Source organism: Schistocerca cancellata, chromosome 7 (assembly GCF_023864275.1).
Source record: "Schistocerca cancellata isolate TAMUIC-IGC-003103 chromosome 7, iqSchCanc2.1, whole genome shotgun sequence".
NCBI classification, from domain to species: Eukaryota; Metazoa; Arthropoda; class Insecta; order Orthoptera; family Acrididae; genus Schistocerca; species Schistocerca cancellata.
The window spans coordinates 389,155,653-389,175,876 of NC_064632.1; the positions used below are offsets into that span (position 1 = coordinate 389,155,653).

The 20,224-nt window shown below is 45.1% G+C and overlaps 1 protein-coding gene and 1 pseudogene across 3 annotated transcripts in view; one reads left to right on the forward strand and one right to left on the reverse strand.

The window, feature by feature from the left end:
- LOC126091901 (ATP-binding cassette sub-family G member 1-like) overlaps window positions 1-20,224 on the reverse strand; it is an 816,748-nt gene that overhangs the window by 96,591 nt on the left and 699,933 nt on the right. The window lies entirely within an intron of this gene.
- Window positions 10,374-10,491, forward strand: LOC126092965 (5S ribosomal RNA; annotated as a pseudogene).

The window sequence follows — 20,224 nt, forward strand, 5'->3', positions numbered from 1 at the left end:
ATTTGGTTTTAACGTAAAATCTGTACATTGCTGTAGTAAAAAATAGCTATTTACATGTTTATCAGACTATGGTGTAAAAATATTAAATACGTCAGGCAAGAACTTTTTGAGATTTTTTGCGAAACGTTTCCCTGTCTTACGCATATATTTTAAAAACGAAGCCTATGTCTATCCGATCGTTCATTTTGAAATATATCGGTCAAGAATATTTCGAGACTTTTTATAACAACGTTAAACGACGACCTCTCTTTGCTCTTTACATAGTAGTATGGATAATACGAGGGTTGGAACTTAAATAGTGGCAACCATTTATTCCCAACCGATACAAAAGAGTTACATGTTTGCACCTGTTACTGTCCTTCATAGAATTCACCACCGTTGTGTAGAAGACGTTGCTAGCGATGTGGAAGGCGTAATATAGCGTTAGCAGAGCCTGTTCTGTTGATGGTGTTAATGGAGCGGTCTACTGCCTGTCGAATCTCTGGGATAGTTCTGAAGCGAATGCCACGGAGTAGTTCCTTCATCTTCGGAATCAAACCAAAGTCACAAGGACTTAATTCCGGGGAGTATGCTGAATTGAACAGTACTTACCAGTCCCATCGACCGAACAGAGCAGCCACAGCTTGCGCTATATGCGCCCACGCATTGTCGTGCGAAATGTTGGGTTGGTTGCGCTGAACGTGTCACCGTTTCTTTCGCAAAACCGATCGCAGGTGATGCTCCAATAACGAACAGTAATACTGTGCACTGACGGTCAGCCGTGGAGGAACGCCGTTGAACCATAAAGTGTGTCCTCCATTGACTTCAGTTATATTACCAACTCGTCTTTTTGTTCTGGATGAACCCATTTTTATATCTCCCATCTGCTATGTCAAATACGTAGTTTGGATTATACACTCCTGGAAATTGAAATAAGAACACTGTGAATTCATTGTCCCAGGAAGGGGAAACTTTATTGACACATTCCTGGGGTCAGATACATCACATGATCACACTGACAGAACCACAGGCACATAGACACAGGCAACAGAGCATGCACAATGTCGGCACTAGTACAGTGTATATCCACCTTTCGCAGCAATGCAGGCTGCTATTCTCCCATGGAGACGATCGTAGAGATGCTGGATGTAGTCCTGTGGAACGGCTTGCCATGCCATTTCCACCTGGCGCCTCAGTTGGACCAGCGTTCGTGCTGGACGTGCAGACCGCGTGAGACGACGCTTCATCCAGTCCCAAACATGCTCAATGGGGGACAGATCCGGAGATTTTGCTGGCCCGGGTAGTTGACTTACACCTTCTAGAGCACGTTGGGTGGCACGGGATACATGCGGACGTGCATTGTCCTGTTGGAACAGCAAGTTCCCTTGCCGGTCTAGGAATGGTAGAACGATGGGTTCGGTGACGGTTTGGATGTACCGTGCACTATTCAGTGTCCCCTCGACGATCACCAGTGGTGTACGGCCAGTGTAGGAGATCGCTCCCCACACCATGATGCCGGGTGTTGGCCCTGTGTGCCTCGGTCGTATGCAGTCCTGATTGTGGCGCTCACCTGCACGGCGCCAAACACGCATACGACCATCATTGGCACCAAGGCAGAAGCGACTCTCATCGCTGAAGACGACACGTCTCCATTCGTCCCTCCATTCACGCCTGTCGCGACACCACTGGAGGCGGGCTGCACGATGTTGGGGCGTGAGCGGAAGACGGCCTAACGGTGTGCGGGACCGTAGCCCAGCTTCATGGAGACGGTTGCGAATGGTCCTCGCCGATACCCCAGGAGCAACAGTGTCCCTAATTTGCTGGGAAGTGGCGGTGCGGTCCCCTACGGCACTGCGTAGGATCCTACGGTCTTGGCGTGCATCCGTGCGTCGCTGCGGTCCGGTCCCAGGTCGACGGGCACGTGCACCTTCCGCCGACCACTGGCGACAACATCGATGTACTGTGGAGACCTCACGCCCCACGTGTTGAGCAATTCGGCGGTACGTCCACCCGGCCTCCCGCATGCCCACTATACGCCCTCGCTCAAAGTCCGTCAACTGCACATACGGTTCACGTCCACGCTGTCGCGGCATGCTACCAGTGTTAAAGACTGCGATGGAGCACCGTATGCCACGGCAAACTGGCTGACACTGACGGCGGCGGTGCACAAATGCTGCGCAGCTAGCGCCATTCGACGGCCAACACCGCGGTTCCTGGTGTGTCCGCTGTGCCGTGCGTGTGATCATTGCTTGTACAGCCCTCTCGCAGTGTCCGGAGCAAGTATGGTGGGTCTGACACACCGGTGTCAATGTGTTCTTTTTTCCATTTCCAGGAGTGTACTTGGTTTTATGAACGCATCTATCCAACTTTGATTTGGGTACTTCAAACTCCTTAGATGCTTTTAAAACGCCAATTTATGAAGAAACAACGGCTGAAGCTGCCATTTCCATTTGTTTAAAATCCAATTGCTGTTTATCAGTCTTTCTAATGTAAGCTCAAACCACCTGGAAAAGCAAAAGAAGGAAATGTATAGTTTGAAACGTACTTGTATCAAAAAATGAAGGGAGAGAAGGAGACACTGTCCGATTCTGCCCCATCTCGTTGAGAGTGTCACGTCCGACGGCGATATGCATGGATGATATGAGGATATTATCAACTGTGTGCATTTTATCAGCTATATGTTTTTTTAATCAAGATATGTATGTGTGTGGAGCGAATTTTATACTCTGACTTTATATACCGTAACATGGCATTTTATAACAAATTCTAGATGATGGCAGCATAAGACTGCTGGAAATGGTGATCTTGGAACAATGAAAGCGTCTATATTGCGATCGTAGTCTACGAAGTGTGTTCTTCATTCTCAATATTTCTGAATGACACATTGTTTAAAGAAGGAAGAAAGATTAGGATGTAACGTCTCAGCAACGACGAGGTCATTAGTGACAGGGAGCAAGCTCGGATTCGGGAGGGGTAGGGAAGAAACTCCGATGCATCCTTTTCGAGGGAAAAATCCCGTCATTTAACATAAGCGATTTAGGGGAACCGCGGAAAACGTAGCTCTGGATGGCTGGAAGAGTACTGAATCTCCATCCTCCAGAAACATTTTTAGTCCCATGCCTACAGCAAGAGGATGTTTAAATTATTTTAGGTCTGGAACTATGTACATGGAAGTTTCTTTAGTTCTGTACGCATGTTTCAGTTTATTTGCTATATTGCCTGCTATTACTGCCAAAAATTGGTAGAGACGTTTTGTGAAGGTCAATTAGACTGACTTGTTATACATGTTCTTTGTCAACTTAAGACTACTGCTACGAATGTGAGCCTTAGCTATCCGTGTATATGTGCTCCCACAGCATTACTAATATTTACGTATTCAACGTGCATTTGTCTGTAAGCGACCTTCCTCAGATGTCAGAAAAACAGCTGAAGAAATGACTCATCTGTTGAACTCTGACACTCTGCTAGTAGATAACTTTATCACCAGACACAAACTAGATAACGGTTATACGTTGGGGACTACGTTAGAGAACAGGTAATTTATATTTACACGCGAACATTTTAAAGAAGTAGTTTATATGGAATTATTGATTTCAAGACGTTATATCGTACAAGTAGTGAAAATTACGAAAGGTGTCAGCTCCCCCACCTCATGACGGCGGTGGATAAGTGGGTGTCACTTAACAGATCGAAAGAACCGGGTTCGAACCACAATCGGTCCTAGACTTTCTAGTGTCACTTATCGCTTCTTTCATCCCTGGAAATTATTTGGTATGTGCAAAATGCCAATTTGTACTGTGGTTCGGAATCCATGTTAAATTGAACCCCCCCCCCCACACACACACAGACAGACACTCTGCCTTTCAAAGCCAGGAGAAAGCTCAAAAAGAGCAAGCCTGGTTCTCTAGCGGTAAGGCGTGTGCTTGTAGACAGAGGGCGCAGGATCGAATACCGATCGAACTATGGAAATTTACAGTCTCCCTTTAACCTAGCCTTCACCTCTCAATGATGTGAGGAGTCTCCAGGAACAACACGTGGTTCAAATTCCATGTTAAATTGTAGGTCCTCTTCTCCCAGTTGCATAACTGGGTAGATCAAGGACACGCAAGTAGCCGCACTGGCCTCCAGTAGAAAGACTTGCACCAGGCCATTGAACCACACGAAATTATTACTATTGCTGTTACACGTGTGATCAAATTCTCGATTTCTGGAGATCCAATCGATTTTTCCCACTCCAGTCCTATCTAGTCATTAACAGAAAATAAATTATCTGTAAGAGCCCGCGATCGTCGAAAATGCTTTATGAACAAAAACCGGCTATAACGCTTACTATTTTTCTTTATTTTTTAGTCTATTTCGGCTACTGCCATCGTCAGATCTGTAATTAAGATTAAAGGAACAGAAAATGTGACAGGCGTTTGTTAGAGAACAAGATGAAACATTAAAAAGTTAAAAAATTTTTAAAAACCTTCAGTCACCAAATTAGTAATACTAAATTTTATGTGACTGTTATGTAGAAGTTAATGTGTAGCAGCTTCAATGAAAACTCGTTGCAAAGTGTAGATAAACTACACATGGACTAACTGCCACTATCTGGAAAGCTAATTTTTTGAATATGCAACTACACTCACGTAAACTGTATTTTATAAATTGACAGTGTATGTCTTTAATTTACAGACTGTCTGTTTATTTTATAAGTATGAGGAAAGAAGGAAAAATTACTGCATGCAGCGTCCCTCACATTAGAGCCACCTCTCGGCTAGAACGTACATCATACATACTCGTATATTATAAATATGGAAGTTTGTGAGTGACTTAGAGTATGAATGTGTCTGTGTCTGTGTGTGTGTGTGTGTGTGTGTGTGTGTGTGTGTGTGTGTGTGTGTGTGTGTGTGCGTTTTAGTATGTTTTTTACTCCTTCGCGCTGAAACGGATGGACGGATTTGGATTAAATTGGGAATGGAGGTAGCTTGTCCCCTGCATTAACGCAATGGGTACATTATGTGTATATATCCACCTATCATCGGGATTGAGGTGGGGCTGAAAAAGAAGTGTAGCCCACGATGTGCGAATACCGATACTTTACTCATAGAGTACTTGAGAATAACAGCACTTACCGACTTGAAAGAAACTTAATATGTAATATCACACCTTGAAGAAACTTTTTCTTCCTGATAACCCCCAAAAAATGATGAAACGAAAGAAGTTAATCGCTTATTACACTTCCGCTGTTCATGCAGTAAAACTGCCGCATGAAAGACGACGTTTTAATTTATTACATACTTACTACTAACTGTATTCGTAACACATTCTGCAGACAGTTTTCACATATGCCACTGAATGTAACAGCGAAAGTATATCACTGTAACGACACGTAGTTCAGAAATATGACGTGATAAACACTGAACTGTGTGAAAATGAAACTGCAGGGCGCAGTTCGCATGAGGTACAGGTGAAATAACTGGAGCGCCAAAGAAACTGGTATAGGCATGCGTATTCAAATACAGAGATACGTAACAGGCAGAATACGGCGCTGCGGTCGGCAACGCCTGTATAAGACAAGTTCAAAAATGTTCAAATGTGTGTGAATTACTAAGACACCAAACTGCTGAGGTCATCGGCCTCCAGACTTAAACTAACCCATGCTAAGAACAACACACACACCCATGCCCGAGGGAGGACTCGAACCTCTGGTGGGAGAGGCCGCGCAATCCGTGACATGGCGCCTGTAGCTGCGCGACCACTCCGCGCGCCTAAGACAACAAGTGTCTGGCGCAGTAGTTAGATCGGTTACTGCTGCCACAATTGCAGGTTATCAAGATTTGAGTAAGTTAGAACGTGGTGTTATAGTCGGCGCACGAGCGATGGGACACAGCATCTCCGAGGCAGCGAGGAAGTCGATGTTTTCCCGTACGACCATTTCGCGAGTGTACAGTGAATATCAGGGATCCGGCGAAACATCAAATCTCCAACATCGCTGCGGCCGGAAAAAGATCCTGCAAGAACGGGACCAACGACGGCTGAAGAGAGTCATTCAACATGACAGAAGTGCAACCCTTCTGCAAATTGCTGCAGATTTCAATTCATTGCTGGGCCATCAACAAGTGCCAGCGTGCGAACCATTCAACGAAACATCATCGATATGAGCTTCCAGAGCCGAAGGACCACTCGTGTATCCTTGATGACTGCACGACACAGTGCTTTAGGCCTCGCCTGAGGCCGTCAACACCGACATTGGACTGTTGACCGGAAACATGTTGCCTGGGCGGACGAGTCTTGTTTCAAATTGCGTCGAGCGGATGGACGTTTACAGGTATGGAGACAACCTCATGAACCGATGGACCCTGAATGTCAGCAGGGAACTGTTCAAGTTGGTGGACGCACTGTGGTAGTGTGAGACCATATAAAACTAACAGTCGGAAACGCAGATGCCAGGCTGACATTCATAGGAAGAATCTTAACGAAATTTAATTCGTACACGGAAGAACTGGCTTACAAAAGACTTGTTCGACCGATTCTAGAGTATTGATCATCAGTCTGGGACGCTTACCAGGTCTGATTAATAAAAGACATAGACACGACGGAGACAAGAGCGGTGCGTTTCGTTACGAGATCGTTTAGCTGGCGGGATTGCATTACGGGGACGCTCAACAAACTCCAGCGGCAAGCATTGGAAGGAGGGCGTTATGCATCACGGAGAGGTTTACTATTATTCCGAGAGTACATTCCGGGAAGAGCTTGACAACATATTACTTCCTCCCACATATGTATCGGGTCTACCTTCCGTAGTTGACTGGTCAGCGTAGATGGCTACCACGCAGAGGACCCGAGTTCAATTCCCGATACTGGCAAAGACTTTTCCTTGGTGGGGAAATGGCGCGAGATTTACTCAGCCTCGTGATGCCAACTGAGGAGCTACTTGACCCAGTATAACGGGTTCCAGGGTTTGGGAAGTCTGCAAAACAGTCGGGAGAGCGATGTGCTGACCACATGCTCCTCCGTACAGCGTCTGCACGACCCCACAAGGTAGAGGATGACACAGCTGGCAGCAGACATCCTTATGGACCTTCACGGCCTGGCGAGGAGCCGGTTTTTACATACGTCGTACGAATAACCGCAACGAGCTCTTATAGAGCTTTACCAGCAATTGTTGTTACCAAGCGCCATACGCGAATGGAACAGGGAATGGGGGATCCGCTAGTGGTACCTGGTACCATAAGTACCATCGCCCATACACCATCAGCTAGCTTGCGGAATATAGATGTAGAATACAAGAGTGTATTCGCGTCTGTGGAGGTCACACTTCGTACTGATGTTGGTGATGAACATCATTACCGTCTGGGGTGAAAATTAATACACTAGTGACCATTACAATTGCTACACCAAGAAGAAATGCAGATGATCAAAGGGTATTCATTGGACAAATATATTATACTAGAACTGACATGTGATTACATTTTCACGCAATTTGGGTTCCATAGATCCTGAGAAATCAGTACCCAGAAAAACCATCTCTGGCCGTAACAACGGCCTTGATACGCCTGGGCATTGAGTCAAGCAGAGCTTGGATGGCGTGTACAGGTAAAGCTGCCCATGCAGCTTCAACACAATACTACAGTTCATCAAGAGTAGTGACTAGCGTATTGTGACGAGCCAGTTGCTCGGCCACCATTGGCCAGACGTTTTCAGTTGGTGAGAGATCTGAAGAATGTGCTGGCCAGGGCAGCAGTCGAACATTTACTGTATCCAGAAAGGCCCGTACGGGACCTGCAACATGCGATCGTGCATTATCCTGCTGAAATGTAGGGTTTCGCAGGGATCGAATGAAGGGTAGAGCCACGGGTCGAAATACATCTGAAATGTAACGTCCACTGTTCAAATTGCCGTCAATGCGAACAAGAGGTGACCGAGACGTGTAACCAATGGCACCCCATACCATCACGCCGGGTGATACGCCAGTATGGCCTTGACGAATACACGCTTCCAATGTGCGTTCACAGCGATGTCGCCTAACACGGATGCGACCATCATGATGCTGTAAACATAACCTGGATTCATCCGAAAAAATGACGTTTTGCCATTCGTGCACCCAGGTTCGTCGTTGACTACACCATCGCAGGCGCTCCTGTCTGTGATGAAGCGTCAAGGATAACCGCAGCCATGGTCTCCAAGCTGATAGTCCACGCTGCTGCAAACGTCGTCGAACTGTTCGTGCAGATGGTTGTCGTCTTGCAAACGTCCCCATCTGTTGACTCAGGGATCGAGACGTGGCTGCACGATCTGTTACAGCCATGCGGATAAGATGCTTGTCATCTCGACTGCTAGTGATACGAGACCGTTGGGATCCAGCACGGCGTTTCGTATTACCCTCCTGAACCCACCGATTCCATATTCTGCTAACAGTCATTGGATCTCGACCAACGCAAGCAGCAATGTCGCGATACGATAAACCGCAATCGCGATAGGCTACAATCCGACCTTTATCAAAGTCGGAAACGTGATGGTCCGCATTTCTCCTCCTTACACGAGGCATCACAACAACGTTTCACCAGGCAACGCCGTTCAACTGCTGTTGGTGTATGAGAAATCGGTTGGAAGTGTTTCTCACGTCAGCACGTTGTAGGTGTCGCCAGCGGCGCCAACCTTGTGTGAATGCTCTGAAAAGCTAATCATTTGCATATTACAGCATCTTCTTCCTGGCGGTTAAATTTCGCGTCTGTAACACGTCATCTTCGTGGTGTAGCAATTTTAATGGCCAGTAGTGTACAATAGCGGTAATGTGAAGACCATCTCCACTAAGTTTGGTAAGTATGGATCTAGTGATTCATGGGGCAACACTTTCCATTTCCGTCAGCGAAGGCGCACGCGAGCCCGGTATTTCGCGTCTGCGGTAGCGTGATTACGGAGAGAGATTCGGGCTCCGTCGCAGCAGGCACGCAGTTTCGCCGGGCCTTGCGCCACCGGGGCGTGCGCCTTGCGCAGCTGCCCGCTACGGGACGCCGGCAAACCGCGCGGGCTCCACGACCCACTTCGCGCGTGGCCGCCTCTTCTCGCCTTGGATGAGATGTGCCTATACTTGCAGGCATCTGCCGGCGCACACATTACGAGACTTGGTACTGCATAACAACATACGGCATTGAGCTTCAGGGGGCAAGTTACACAAACACACTATATCTCCATCTACATCTACGTCATTACTATGCTATTCACAATAAAGTGCCTGGCAGAGGGTTCAATGAACCACCTTCAAGCTGTCTCGCTACCGTTCCACTCTAGAACGGCACGCGGGGAAAACGAGCATTTAAATTTTTCTGTGCAAGCCCTGATTTCTCTTATCTTATGGTGATGATCATTCCTCCCTATGTAGGTGGGTGCCAACAGAATGTTTTCGCAGTCGGACGAGAAAACTGGTGATTGAAATTTCATGAGGAGATCCCGTCACAACGGAAAACGCCTTTGTGTTAATGATTGACACTCCAATTCACGTATCATGTCTGTGACACTATCTCCTCTATTTCGGGATAATACAAAACGAGCTGTCCTTCTTTGTACATTTCGATGTCATCCGTCAGTCCCACCTGATGCGGATCCCACACCACACAGCAATACTCCAGAATAGGGCGGACAAGCCTGGTGTAAGCAATCTCTTTAGTAGACCTGTTGCACCTTCTAAGTGTTCTGCCAATGAATCGCAGTCTTTGGTTTGCTCTACCCACAACATTATCTATGTGATCGTTCCAATTTAGGTTATTTGTAAATGTAATCCCTAAGTATTTAGCTGAATTTACAGCCTTCAGATTTGTGTGACTTATCGCGTAATCGAAATTTAGCTGATTTCTTTTAGTACTCGTGTCAATAACTTCACACTTTTCCTTATTCATGGTCAATCGCCACTTTTCGCACCATACAGATATCTTATGTAAATCATTTTGCAAGTCGTTTTGATCATCTGATGCCTTTACAAGACGGTAAATGACAGCATCATCTGCAAACAATCTAAGACGGCTACTCAGATTTTCTCCTATGTTGTTAATATAGATCAGGAACAATAGAGAGCCTGTAACACTTCCTTGGGGAACGCAGGGAATTAATTCGGTTTTACTCGATGACTTTCCGTCTATTGCTGCGAACTGTGACCTTTCTGACAGTAAATCACGAATCAAGTCGCACAACTGAGGCGATATTCCATAGGCACGCAGTTTGGTTAGAAGACTCATGTGACGAACGGTGTCGAATGCCTTCTGGAAATCTAAAAATATGGAAACAATTTGGCATCCCCTGTCGATAGCACTCATTACTTCATGAGTATAAAGAGCTAGTTGTGTTTCGCAAGAACGATATTTTCTGAATCCGTGCTGACTATGTGTCAATAAATCGTTTTTTTCGAGATACTTGGCAACGGCCTTGCCGCAGTGGAAACACCGGTTCCCGTTAGATCACCGAAGTTAAGCGCTGTCGGGCGTGGCCGGCACCTGGATGGGTGACCGTCCGGGCGGACATGCGCTGTTGCCATTTTTCGGGGTGCACTCAGCCTCGTGATGCCAATTGAGGAGCTACTCGATCGAATAGTAGCGGCTCCGGTCAAAGAAAACCATCATAACGATCGGGAGAGCGGTGTGCTGACCACATGCCCCTCCTATCTGCATCCTCAGCTGAGGATGACACGGCGGTCGGATGGTCCCGATGCGCCACTTGTACTTCATAATGTTCACATACAGTATATGTTCCAAAACCCTACTGTAGATCGACGTTAGTGATATAGGCCTGTAATTCAGCGGATTACTCCTAGTTCCCTTTTTGGGTATTGGTGTGACTTGAGCAATTTCCCACTCTTTAGGTGCGGATCTTTCTGTGAGCGAGTTGCTAAATAGGGAGCTATTTTATTAGCATAATCTGAGAGGAACCTGACGTATACAATCTGGACCGGAGGCCTTGCCTTCATTAAGTGATTTAAACTGCTTTGCTACACCGAGGATATCTACTTCTATGTTTCTCATCTTGGCAGTTGTTCATGATTGGAATTCAGTAATACTTACTTCGTCTATACGATCAAAAATATCCGGCAATCCTATGTAATGCGGAATTGAGCACTACACGACTCGAGAAGCGGATTCACCAGAATGTGATGAGGTGTGGCGTATACTGTCGTCAGTACAGAAGCAGTAACAGCACAATGAGTCGGACAGCAGAGCTGAGTGACTTCGAACGTGTACTAATCATTGGATGTCACCTGAGTAACAAATCCATCAGGGACATTTCAACGCTTCTAAATCTTCCCAATTCATGGTGGTGTAACTGTGAGTAGAAACGCAAAGGATTACCACAGCTAAACCAAGACCAAGCAGACCACATGCACTACCGTATAAGAACCATGAGCATTGATAAGGGTGGTTGTAAAAAAAAATCGTATGAAATCAGCGGACGGAATCACTCTTGAGTTTCAAAGTGCTGCTAGCTGTCCATCTAGCGCACTGTCTGTGCGTAGGGAGTTCAAGTGATGGAATGTAATGATCGAACAGCCCGTCGTAAGCCACACGCCAATGATAAGCGACGCTTGTGGTGATGTAATGGGGGACACCATTGGACAGTGGGTAACTGGAAACAAGTGATTTTGAGTGATGAATCACGCTATACCCTGTGGATTTGGTGAATGCCTGGAGATCGCTACCTCCGATCTTGTGTAGTGCTAGCAGTGAATTATGGAAGGAAGGAAGTAAGGAACGAAGTTTGGCGTTTAACGTCCCTCCGGCATCTAGGTCGAGTGGTGAACACACATTCCACGTTTTAATAACTTTAAAACATGTTCATAATTTTTTTGATATAGGCCAAAAGAACTAAATCTCAAGTGAATTTGGCGGCCGGTGTGGCCGTGCGGTTCTAGGGGCGCTTCAGTCTGGAACCGCGGGACCGCTACGGTCACAGGTTCGAATCCTGCCTCGGGCATGAATGTGTGTGATGTCCTTAGGTTTAAGTAGTTCCAAGTTCTAGGGGACTGATGACCTCAGCTGTTAAGTCCCATAGTGCTCAGAGCCATTTGAACCATTTTTGAATCAAGTGAATTTTACCAAAAAGTGAACAAAAAACTTAGTGCTCAGAGCCATTTGAACCATTTTTGAATCAAGTGAATTTTACCAAAAAGTGAACAAAAAACTTCAGCTACCGTAGTGTAGGAAACCAAAAACGAGCAGAAAACGAAGCTCTAGAAAGAAAATAAAGAAACCTGTAACAACCATCTGAAGATGGATTTTTCAGAAATCCGAAACCGGTCATGATTTGAGTCAACTAAAGCTTTTTAACCGTAGGTGTTGCTTGTTTCAATTACAAATTCACTATTGGCGTAATTACAACGAATCGATTCATTTGGTATAAAGTTTGCATCCTCCGCCCGAGATAACGTTCCATGTTATACAGAAATTTCTTTCGCTAGCCACGTTTGAGACTGAAACACGAAACATTCTTCTAGCTAAACTAAACAGCGTGGAAAAGAGACTTCGGTTACGCTTTCAGCTCTCAAGCGAATCTTTGCCGTAACCACTATCTGTTCAGGATGGATACAAGTTAACCATATCGATAGGATAAGAATGACGTGGCCCACAGTCTAATCCAGTGATCGTCAGGTACTCGTATGACCTGCGGCTCCAAGCAGTGTTTTATAATGCTATCCACCTAGCAACTAACAGCCGAATCCAAAAATATCAACTACGTTACGAGCTTCTTAAGAGTATAGCTTTCCTGCTCAGTAACAAACAAATTTACTCACACAGACAGAAATATTTTAAGATGTCGTCAATGTTAACTGACGCTTGTGAATTCGGCCGTGAGCTAAGTAAAGTTGCCCGCTTACCTCAGGGGCAAATAGGTAAGTGGCGCGGCCACAGCGGGTTTAGAGGCTGTGAAGGGGCGGAATGTTTTATTTTTTTTAAACCAAGTTTTATGTATTTCAAAGATAACTTCGTTTACAGAAGTCTGATCATACCTGACATGTGGTACTTGAAACAGTCAAAGTCCAAAATCATGATTGTGTAGTAGAATAAAAAATCTATACAGTCATACGGCGGATCTTCCATTTAAAAAGTATTACAAGACTGTGGCAAAGTTGTCAAAGTTTTATTGTTGTCTTCCAGTACTGAGAACTCACGGGTGTGAACGACGCCTACCAATCAGCTGTTACGATATTAAATATTGATAGCCAACTAACACGGATTCGTGAATGCGAATTACAGAAATAGTCATCTTCATATTTGGTACATATTTGTGGTAAGAAATACTAGACTAAATTAAGGCGATTGTAATACAACATACAAAGTAGAAGAAAAGTGACATTAACGAAACATTTAGTACAGATTTTTGATCGTGCCTTATTTTGCTTAATGCAAATTCTACGAATTTCTACTTAGAAACAGGTAGCCAGTAAAAAATAAAAAGAGTACTTGTTTTAAATGTAGTTGCTTGAGCAGGAATAAAATGATAACGTGTTCATTAATGTTAACGATAATCATGTATACATGTCCTGTAAACAGACTCGTTCCTTAAAATGATCTATGGAGCATGTAACTAACTAACTAACTTTAAATAAAAATACAATTCCTGTTATTAATCAAATAAACATCCGCTCAGACACACAACACAACACTCCGTCAGACAATTACAATGGCACAACTTTGGGATCTCCGAGGGTAGCAGCAGTCTGAAACAGAGAACAGTTGACGCACTGTGTTTCAATTGGTTCTGACTTTTAACGATCGGTCTAGTCTATTGGAGGGAGAGGGGACTCATAATATGCTAATTTATATAGGTTACCAATCAATAACAAGCACTGTAAAGCACGCGACCCGAAGTGCCGCCCTACAATGTCAGTATTGGCTCTTCAGCAAAAAACGTTTGACGACCAGAAGTCTCGTCACTCAGAAAACAAACTTCATTTTTTTGGCTGCTGAGCGCGGTTGATATTCTCACAACGGCCCTACATAAATATTTACAGATATCACAAAAACAGAGGAAGATATTACTGGTACGTTATAATTTTGTTCTAGCTTATCAAGAACCGATATTTCATTGCATACTTGACGCACAGTCTGTCACAAACAGACGTCATTTCCAATTAAGTGGAAGAGCGACCACAGAAGTGTTACTTTCTGTGTTGCTTTCTCATCTAAGGGACGATGACAGCGATTTTTCAGCATCCGTAATATCTACAGTCAGCAGACGATAATACGACAGTTGGACTGTATTGCCAAAATACCGATGACACTGACATCGAGTACTGAAATTTGGCGCAATTTTCATTTGATGGACCAATAGCCCATATTAAACAAGAAAACGGCATTTTAAACGTGCCGTGTATTTTAGGGCCCTGTCCTGCACTGGCTGTGCAATGTTGTTGTAACCAGCACGTCTTTAAGAGATGCCTCTCTCCGGAACCATTTCCATGATTTTATCGTACTGCCTGACTACAGACTGCAGCATTTTGAACATATTGTTCCACCGATTTTCCGTATCGTACTTAAAGCTTGTCTGTTGTGAACTCAGGTCACCAGCTGATGGAACGAACAGTACCTTTGGCAGCATAATTCGCGATATAAACCACTGCAACTTCATTTATCAAATAATTGTCATCCAACATGTGTCTTAGGACTGTGTTCAAAGCATTTGTAATTCAAGCATAATGCTGAAAGGATTTCAACACCTTGCATATACACTACGTGATCGAAAGTATCCGGACACCTGGCTGAAAATGACTTACAAGTTCTTGGCGCCCTCAATCGGTAATGCTGGAATCCAATATGGTGTTGGCCCACCCTTAGCCTTGATGACAGCTTCCACTCTCGCAGGCATACGTTCAATCAAATGCTGGAAGGTTTCTTTGGGAATGGCAGCCCATTCTTCACGGAGTACTGCACTGAGGAGAGGTATCGATGTCGGTCGGTGAGGCCTGGCACGAAGTCGGCGTTCCAAAACATCCCAAAGATGTTCTATGGGATTCAGGTCAGGACTCTGTGCAGGCCAGTCCATTACAGGGATGTTATTGTCATGTAACCACTCCGCCACAGGCTTTGCCTTATGAACAGGTGCTCGACCGTGTTGAAAGATGCAATCGCTATCCCCGAATTGCTCTTCAACAGTTGTAAGCAAAAGGTGCTTAAAACATCAATGTAGGCCTGTGCTGTGACAGTGCCACGCAAAAGAACAAGGGATGCAAGCCCCCTCAATGAAAAACACGACCACACCATGACACCAACGCCTCCGAATTTTACTGTTGGCACTACACACGCTGGCAGATGACGTTCACCGGTCATTCGCCACACTCACACCCTGCCATGGGATCGCCACGTTGTCATTCGTCGTTTGGCATTTACCGGCGTGACGTGTGGCTTATGAGCAGCCGCTCGATCATGAAATCCAAGTTTTCTCACATCCCGCCTAACTGTCATAGTACTTGCAGTGGATCCTGATGCAGTTTGGAATTCCTGTGTGATGGTCTGGATAGACACCTGCCTATTACACATTAGCACTCTCTTCAACTGTCGGTGGTCCCTGTCAGTCAACAGACGAGGTGGCCTGAAAGCTTTTGTGCTGTACGTGTCCCTTTACGTTTCCACTTCACTATCACATCGGAAACAATGGACCTAGGGATGTTTACGAGTGTGGCATTGTCGCGTACAGACGTATGACACAAGTGACACCCAATCACCTGACCACGTTCGAAGTCCGTGAGTTCCGCGGAGCGCCGCATTCTGCTCTCTCACGATGTTTAATGACTATTTGAGGTCGCTGATATGGAGTACCCTGCAGTAGCTGGCAGCACAATGCACCTAATACGAAAAACGTATGTTTTTGGGGGTGACCGGATACTTTTGATCCCTAGTGTATTAGCGTATCAGCCAGCGACAAATAAAAGGTTATTAGAATGACTTTTAACAATTTGAATAATATTTCATTAATAGAGTTATTATTAAATTCCCCAGATATTTTCTTCTCAGAAAAGTGAGTTGTTACCCATACAATCTTTCGCAGTGCCTAATCTTTATAAACAAAGTGCGGAGTAACAGATGGGTAACACATTTTCCGATATGTATCCGTCCGTACATCCACTGTACACCCAAATGCATTCACGTCTATGGCCTGGATAATGCTGGGCACCATACGCGCACGTATTCCATTGACTTGTCTTTCAGCGTTTCGTGCTACTGTCATAGGACGTGGCAAAATGTTCAAGAGGTGTACGTGTCCCAATTCTGAACCGACGTTTTCAAGCTCCTGACATAAAACGCAAAATCCTACACCTAATGTTAATGTAAATGGACGAAGATCTCTGGTGCACATTTCAACGCACCTTTTTAATTAGTGTAAATTTCAATGAAACTGGTAATGCTTTAGAACTTCCACTTAGTCGTATTCTGCAGACATATTCCCTCAAATGAGTAATAGCGCATCTGTAAAACAGCAGAACAGAGCACTTGCCACAGCACATGTTGTCGACATGATTATCAGTCACTAACGAAAATCTCTCTGAAACATTGTTACGACCACTCTCTTTCGGTCTCAGAGTATATGTTGTAGAATCAAGTTTTGCCTTTGCACTCTCTTTCACCTCATGTTCAAGCGTGATGATCCCACAGTTGGCGACTGAACGGTGCTCGGATAACTACAGTAGACGAACAAGAACTGAGACTTACATGCTTATCTCAGAACTTTGCACGCAGGTAACTGTCACCTGGACTGCTAACACTGAGCCCTATTTTTTAGGTTTCAGTAATTTCGAAAAAGCTTTCAGCTGTTGCATATTTGTCTTCCACTGTCAAAATGATTCGTTGTTTACTTTCTGGAAAACGAGTCATACGATCAGTAGTAAATAACAGCTACAGCGTGCGGCCTTTCGAGAAGATAGACATTTTAAGCAATTTGGACAAATGACGAAACGTTGGCTTTCGTTCAACACCATGACATGAACAAATGTGCAGCTTATTCGGTTGCCGCACACATGTTCCCATTCCAGAGCACATTATTGTGTTCCCATTATAAAAATGAAATCCTACGTTAAAGCAAACTGTCACAATATATGACCTTTCCCTGAGGCAACTGACAGTAGCGATTCGGCCATGGCGATATCTACCTTTGCTGCGCTACTGATTCTAGCTCCTGTTCTCGGAGCAAGGTTATAAAACGTGGTGACGCGTTTCTTCTTGATTCATTTTTAAAAACGACAACCCACTGGAGGGGAAAAATGGAGGGGAGTGATATTTGACTTGTCTAATTGATAAACATAAATATCGCTGTTAGAGTAGCTTTCCTTCTCTTTGATGATGATGATGATGATGATGATGAGGATGATGTTTGGATTGTGGGGCGCTCAACTACGCGGTTATCAGCGCCCGTACAAATTCCCAATCTTTTCTCAGTCCAATCTTATCACTTGCATGAATGATGATGAAATGATGAAGACAACACAAAACACCCAGTCATCTCGAGGCAGGTGAAAATCCCTGATCCCGCCGGGAATCGAACCCGGGACCCCGTGCTCGGGAAGCGAGAACGCGACCGCGTTCCTTCTCTTTGTTCTACATTCAAGCGACGTAATCTTTCATGCACTGCGTCTTTCAGTCCTAGCTGAAACATGTAACGCGTTGCGTCTGCAAATTTTCCCTCGGAGAAATATATGCATAATCACTAGAAGTCCCATCTGTAGACTGACTTTTAGTTCATTTGTCCTCGTGCTTAATAAATCGTCTTACTTCAGTTACATCACGGCGGTTAGGTGTTCTAGAAAAAGCTCCTGGCGCAACAGTTCTGTCATGAAGGGTAAATTTAGTACTAACTATCTAGTGTGCCTGAGAACAATGGAAAGAGAGGAAAGAAATAATCGTAAAGCCGAGCCGCCTCCTACAGTTTGCAGATATCACAACAAAGACCAACGTCACGCGCCGCGTAACGAATTCCCAGAACGGATCTTACGCTGACGAACTGAAGAAAACAATACCTCAGCGTTCTCACAGCTCATCTGAATCTCTAATTACATTGAAGGCTAGACGTATATCATTAAACGGTTAAAATGGCTACCTACCGGTCCGTGTGGAATGCTTACGTAGCTACAATGGTCGACATAAAACTGCGTGCGTTTCAGATTTAGAACGGTAAGTGCATTCCTTAATGTTCGCGACTCAAAAACCACTGCGCGACGCTGTTCTGCCAGATTGATCTGTTATTTAATCCTTTCAAAGACTTATTATGTCATCAGTGAGCATTGTCCAATCACATTAATGTCACCATCTGTCAGAATCCTGAATAACTACCGTGTGCAGCACGGGACGTGGACGAAGAGCGTAAATGACATTCTGGAACTAACAGGAATGCGCAGCCATGGCGTCTCCAGCGCCGTTACCACCCACGCTAGATTTCTCGGTGGAGCACCCATGCCAATAACAACTCGATCAAGGTGATCTCATAGATGGTCTCCCGACTGGGTTTTAATCCGGGGTGTTTGGTGGCCAATGCAGTACAGTATACTCATTCTGGTACTCTTCGAACCACGCACGTAGACTGCGAGCTGTGTGACACGTTGCACTGTCCTGCTGGTAGATGTTATGATGCCAAGAAAAAACTACATGTAGGGGATGGACATGACCCGCGAGGATAGATGCATACTTGTGTTGCTCTACTGTGCCTTCCAGAATGACGAGACCACCCAGGGAATATCACGAAAACATTCCCCCGGCCGTAATACTATCTCCTAGTTGCAGAGTGTTTGCTTTCAGACGTTATTACGTAGTACAAACCAACGACCATCTGTCCGATGAAGCATAAAACGCGTTTCATGTGAAACGGCCACCTGTCGACACACAGTGGATGTCCAGTTGTGCCGGCCCGAGTGGCCGAGCGGTTCTAGGCGCTACAGTCTGGAACCGCGCGACGGCTACGGTCGCAGGTTCGAATCCTGCCTCGGCATGGATGTGTGTGATGTCCTTAGGTTAGATAGGTTTAAGTAGTTCTAAGTCTAGGGGACTGATGACCTCAGATGTTAAGTCCCATAGTGCTCAGAGCCATTTGAACCATTTTTTTGTCCAGTTGCGGTACTGGCGTGCAAATTCCACCCATAGTTGCCGGTGAACAGCATTCACCAGAGGTCCATGAACCAAGCGCCTGCTGCAGAGACCCTTGTGACACAGACAGTTATTATCGTGCTGGAAGATAGTTTGGCCCCCGAGGAAGACATCAGTCATGAAAAGCTTCCCAAATTTAGTCAATGTTCGGCTTCACTCTCTCTACTAACCATCAAAATAACGACTAAGGAATGGCAAAAGAAAAAGACAATGATGAACAAACTTATGTCTGACAATGTATAACGGGACAACAGTATAGTATCTGTTACGCTGCTTCATACTGCTTTCTATATCAATCGTAAAAGTCGCTAACGCTAGCTTGCACGGTGGCATTAAATTTAAAAAGAGATGAAAGAAATTTCCTTCGCTAGTATGGGAGAGTACATGAAGCGACGTAATGTTCTTAATTACCCGACTACGCGCCCATGTCCTGGGTTAATTTCAAACGTCTCCTAAGTACCCATGGAATGCCCTCTCCCTAATCTCATCATCATCATCATCATCATCATCATCATCATCATCACCACCACCACCACCACAAACAGCAGCAGCAGAAACAGTAAAAGCAGCAGCACCATCAACACCACCACCACCAACACCAACAACAACAACATAATCGGGGTAGTACATTTTTGGGGTTGGGGTTCTTTGGGGAAGAAGACCAGACATCGAGGTCATCGGTCTCATCGGATTAGGGAAGGACGGGGAAGGAAGTCGGCCGTGCCCTTTCAAAGGAACCATCCCGGCATTTGCCTGGAGTGATTTAGGGAAATCACGGAAAACCTAAATCAGGATGGCCGGACGCGGAATTGAACCGTCGTTCTCCCGAATGCGAGTCCAGTGTCTAACCACTTCGCCACCTCGCTCGGTAGTACATTCTTTGCGCACTTATAACCGTCACTGACAGAATGTGGTACATCATCCCTACCACGGCTGCAACATAAACATTCAGATTAGGAATAATTTGCTTCTGACTTCAAAAATGATTTTCAGTTTCTTTTTATTGAGTCACGATTGATTCAGTCACATACTCAGATTCGGTGATTTGTACAGTATGTTAAATAATGACGTTTTAAAAACTGAAGGACTGAAGAGGATGAAATTTTGAGCGTTTCGATATAAGGAACCTACAGTCGGAAATGTGAAGA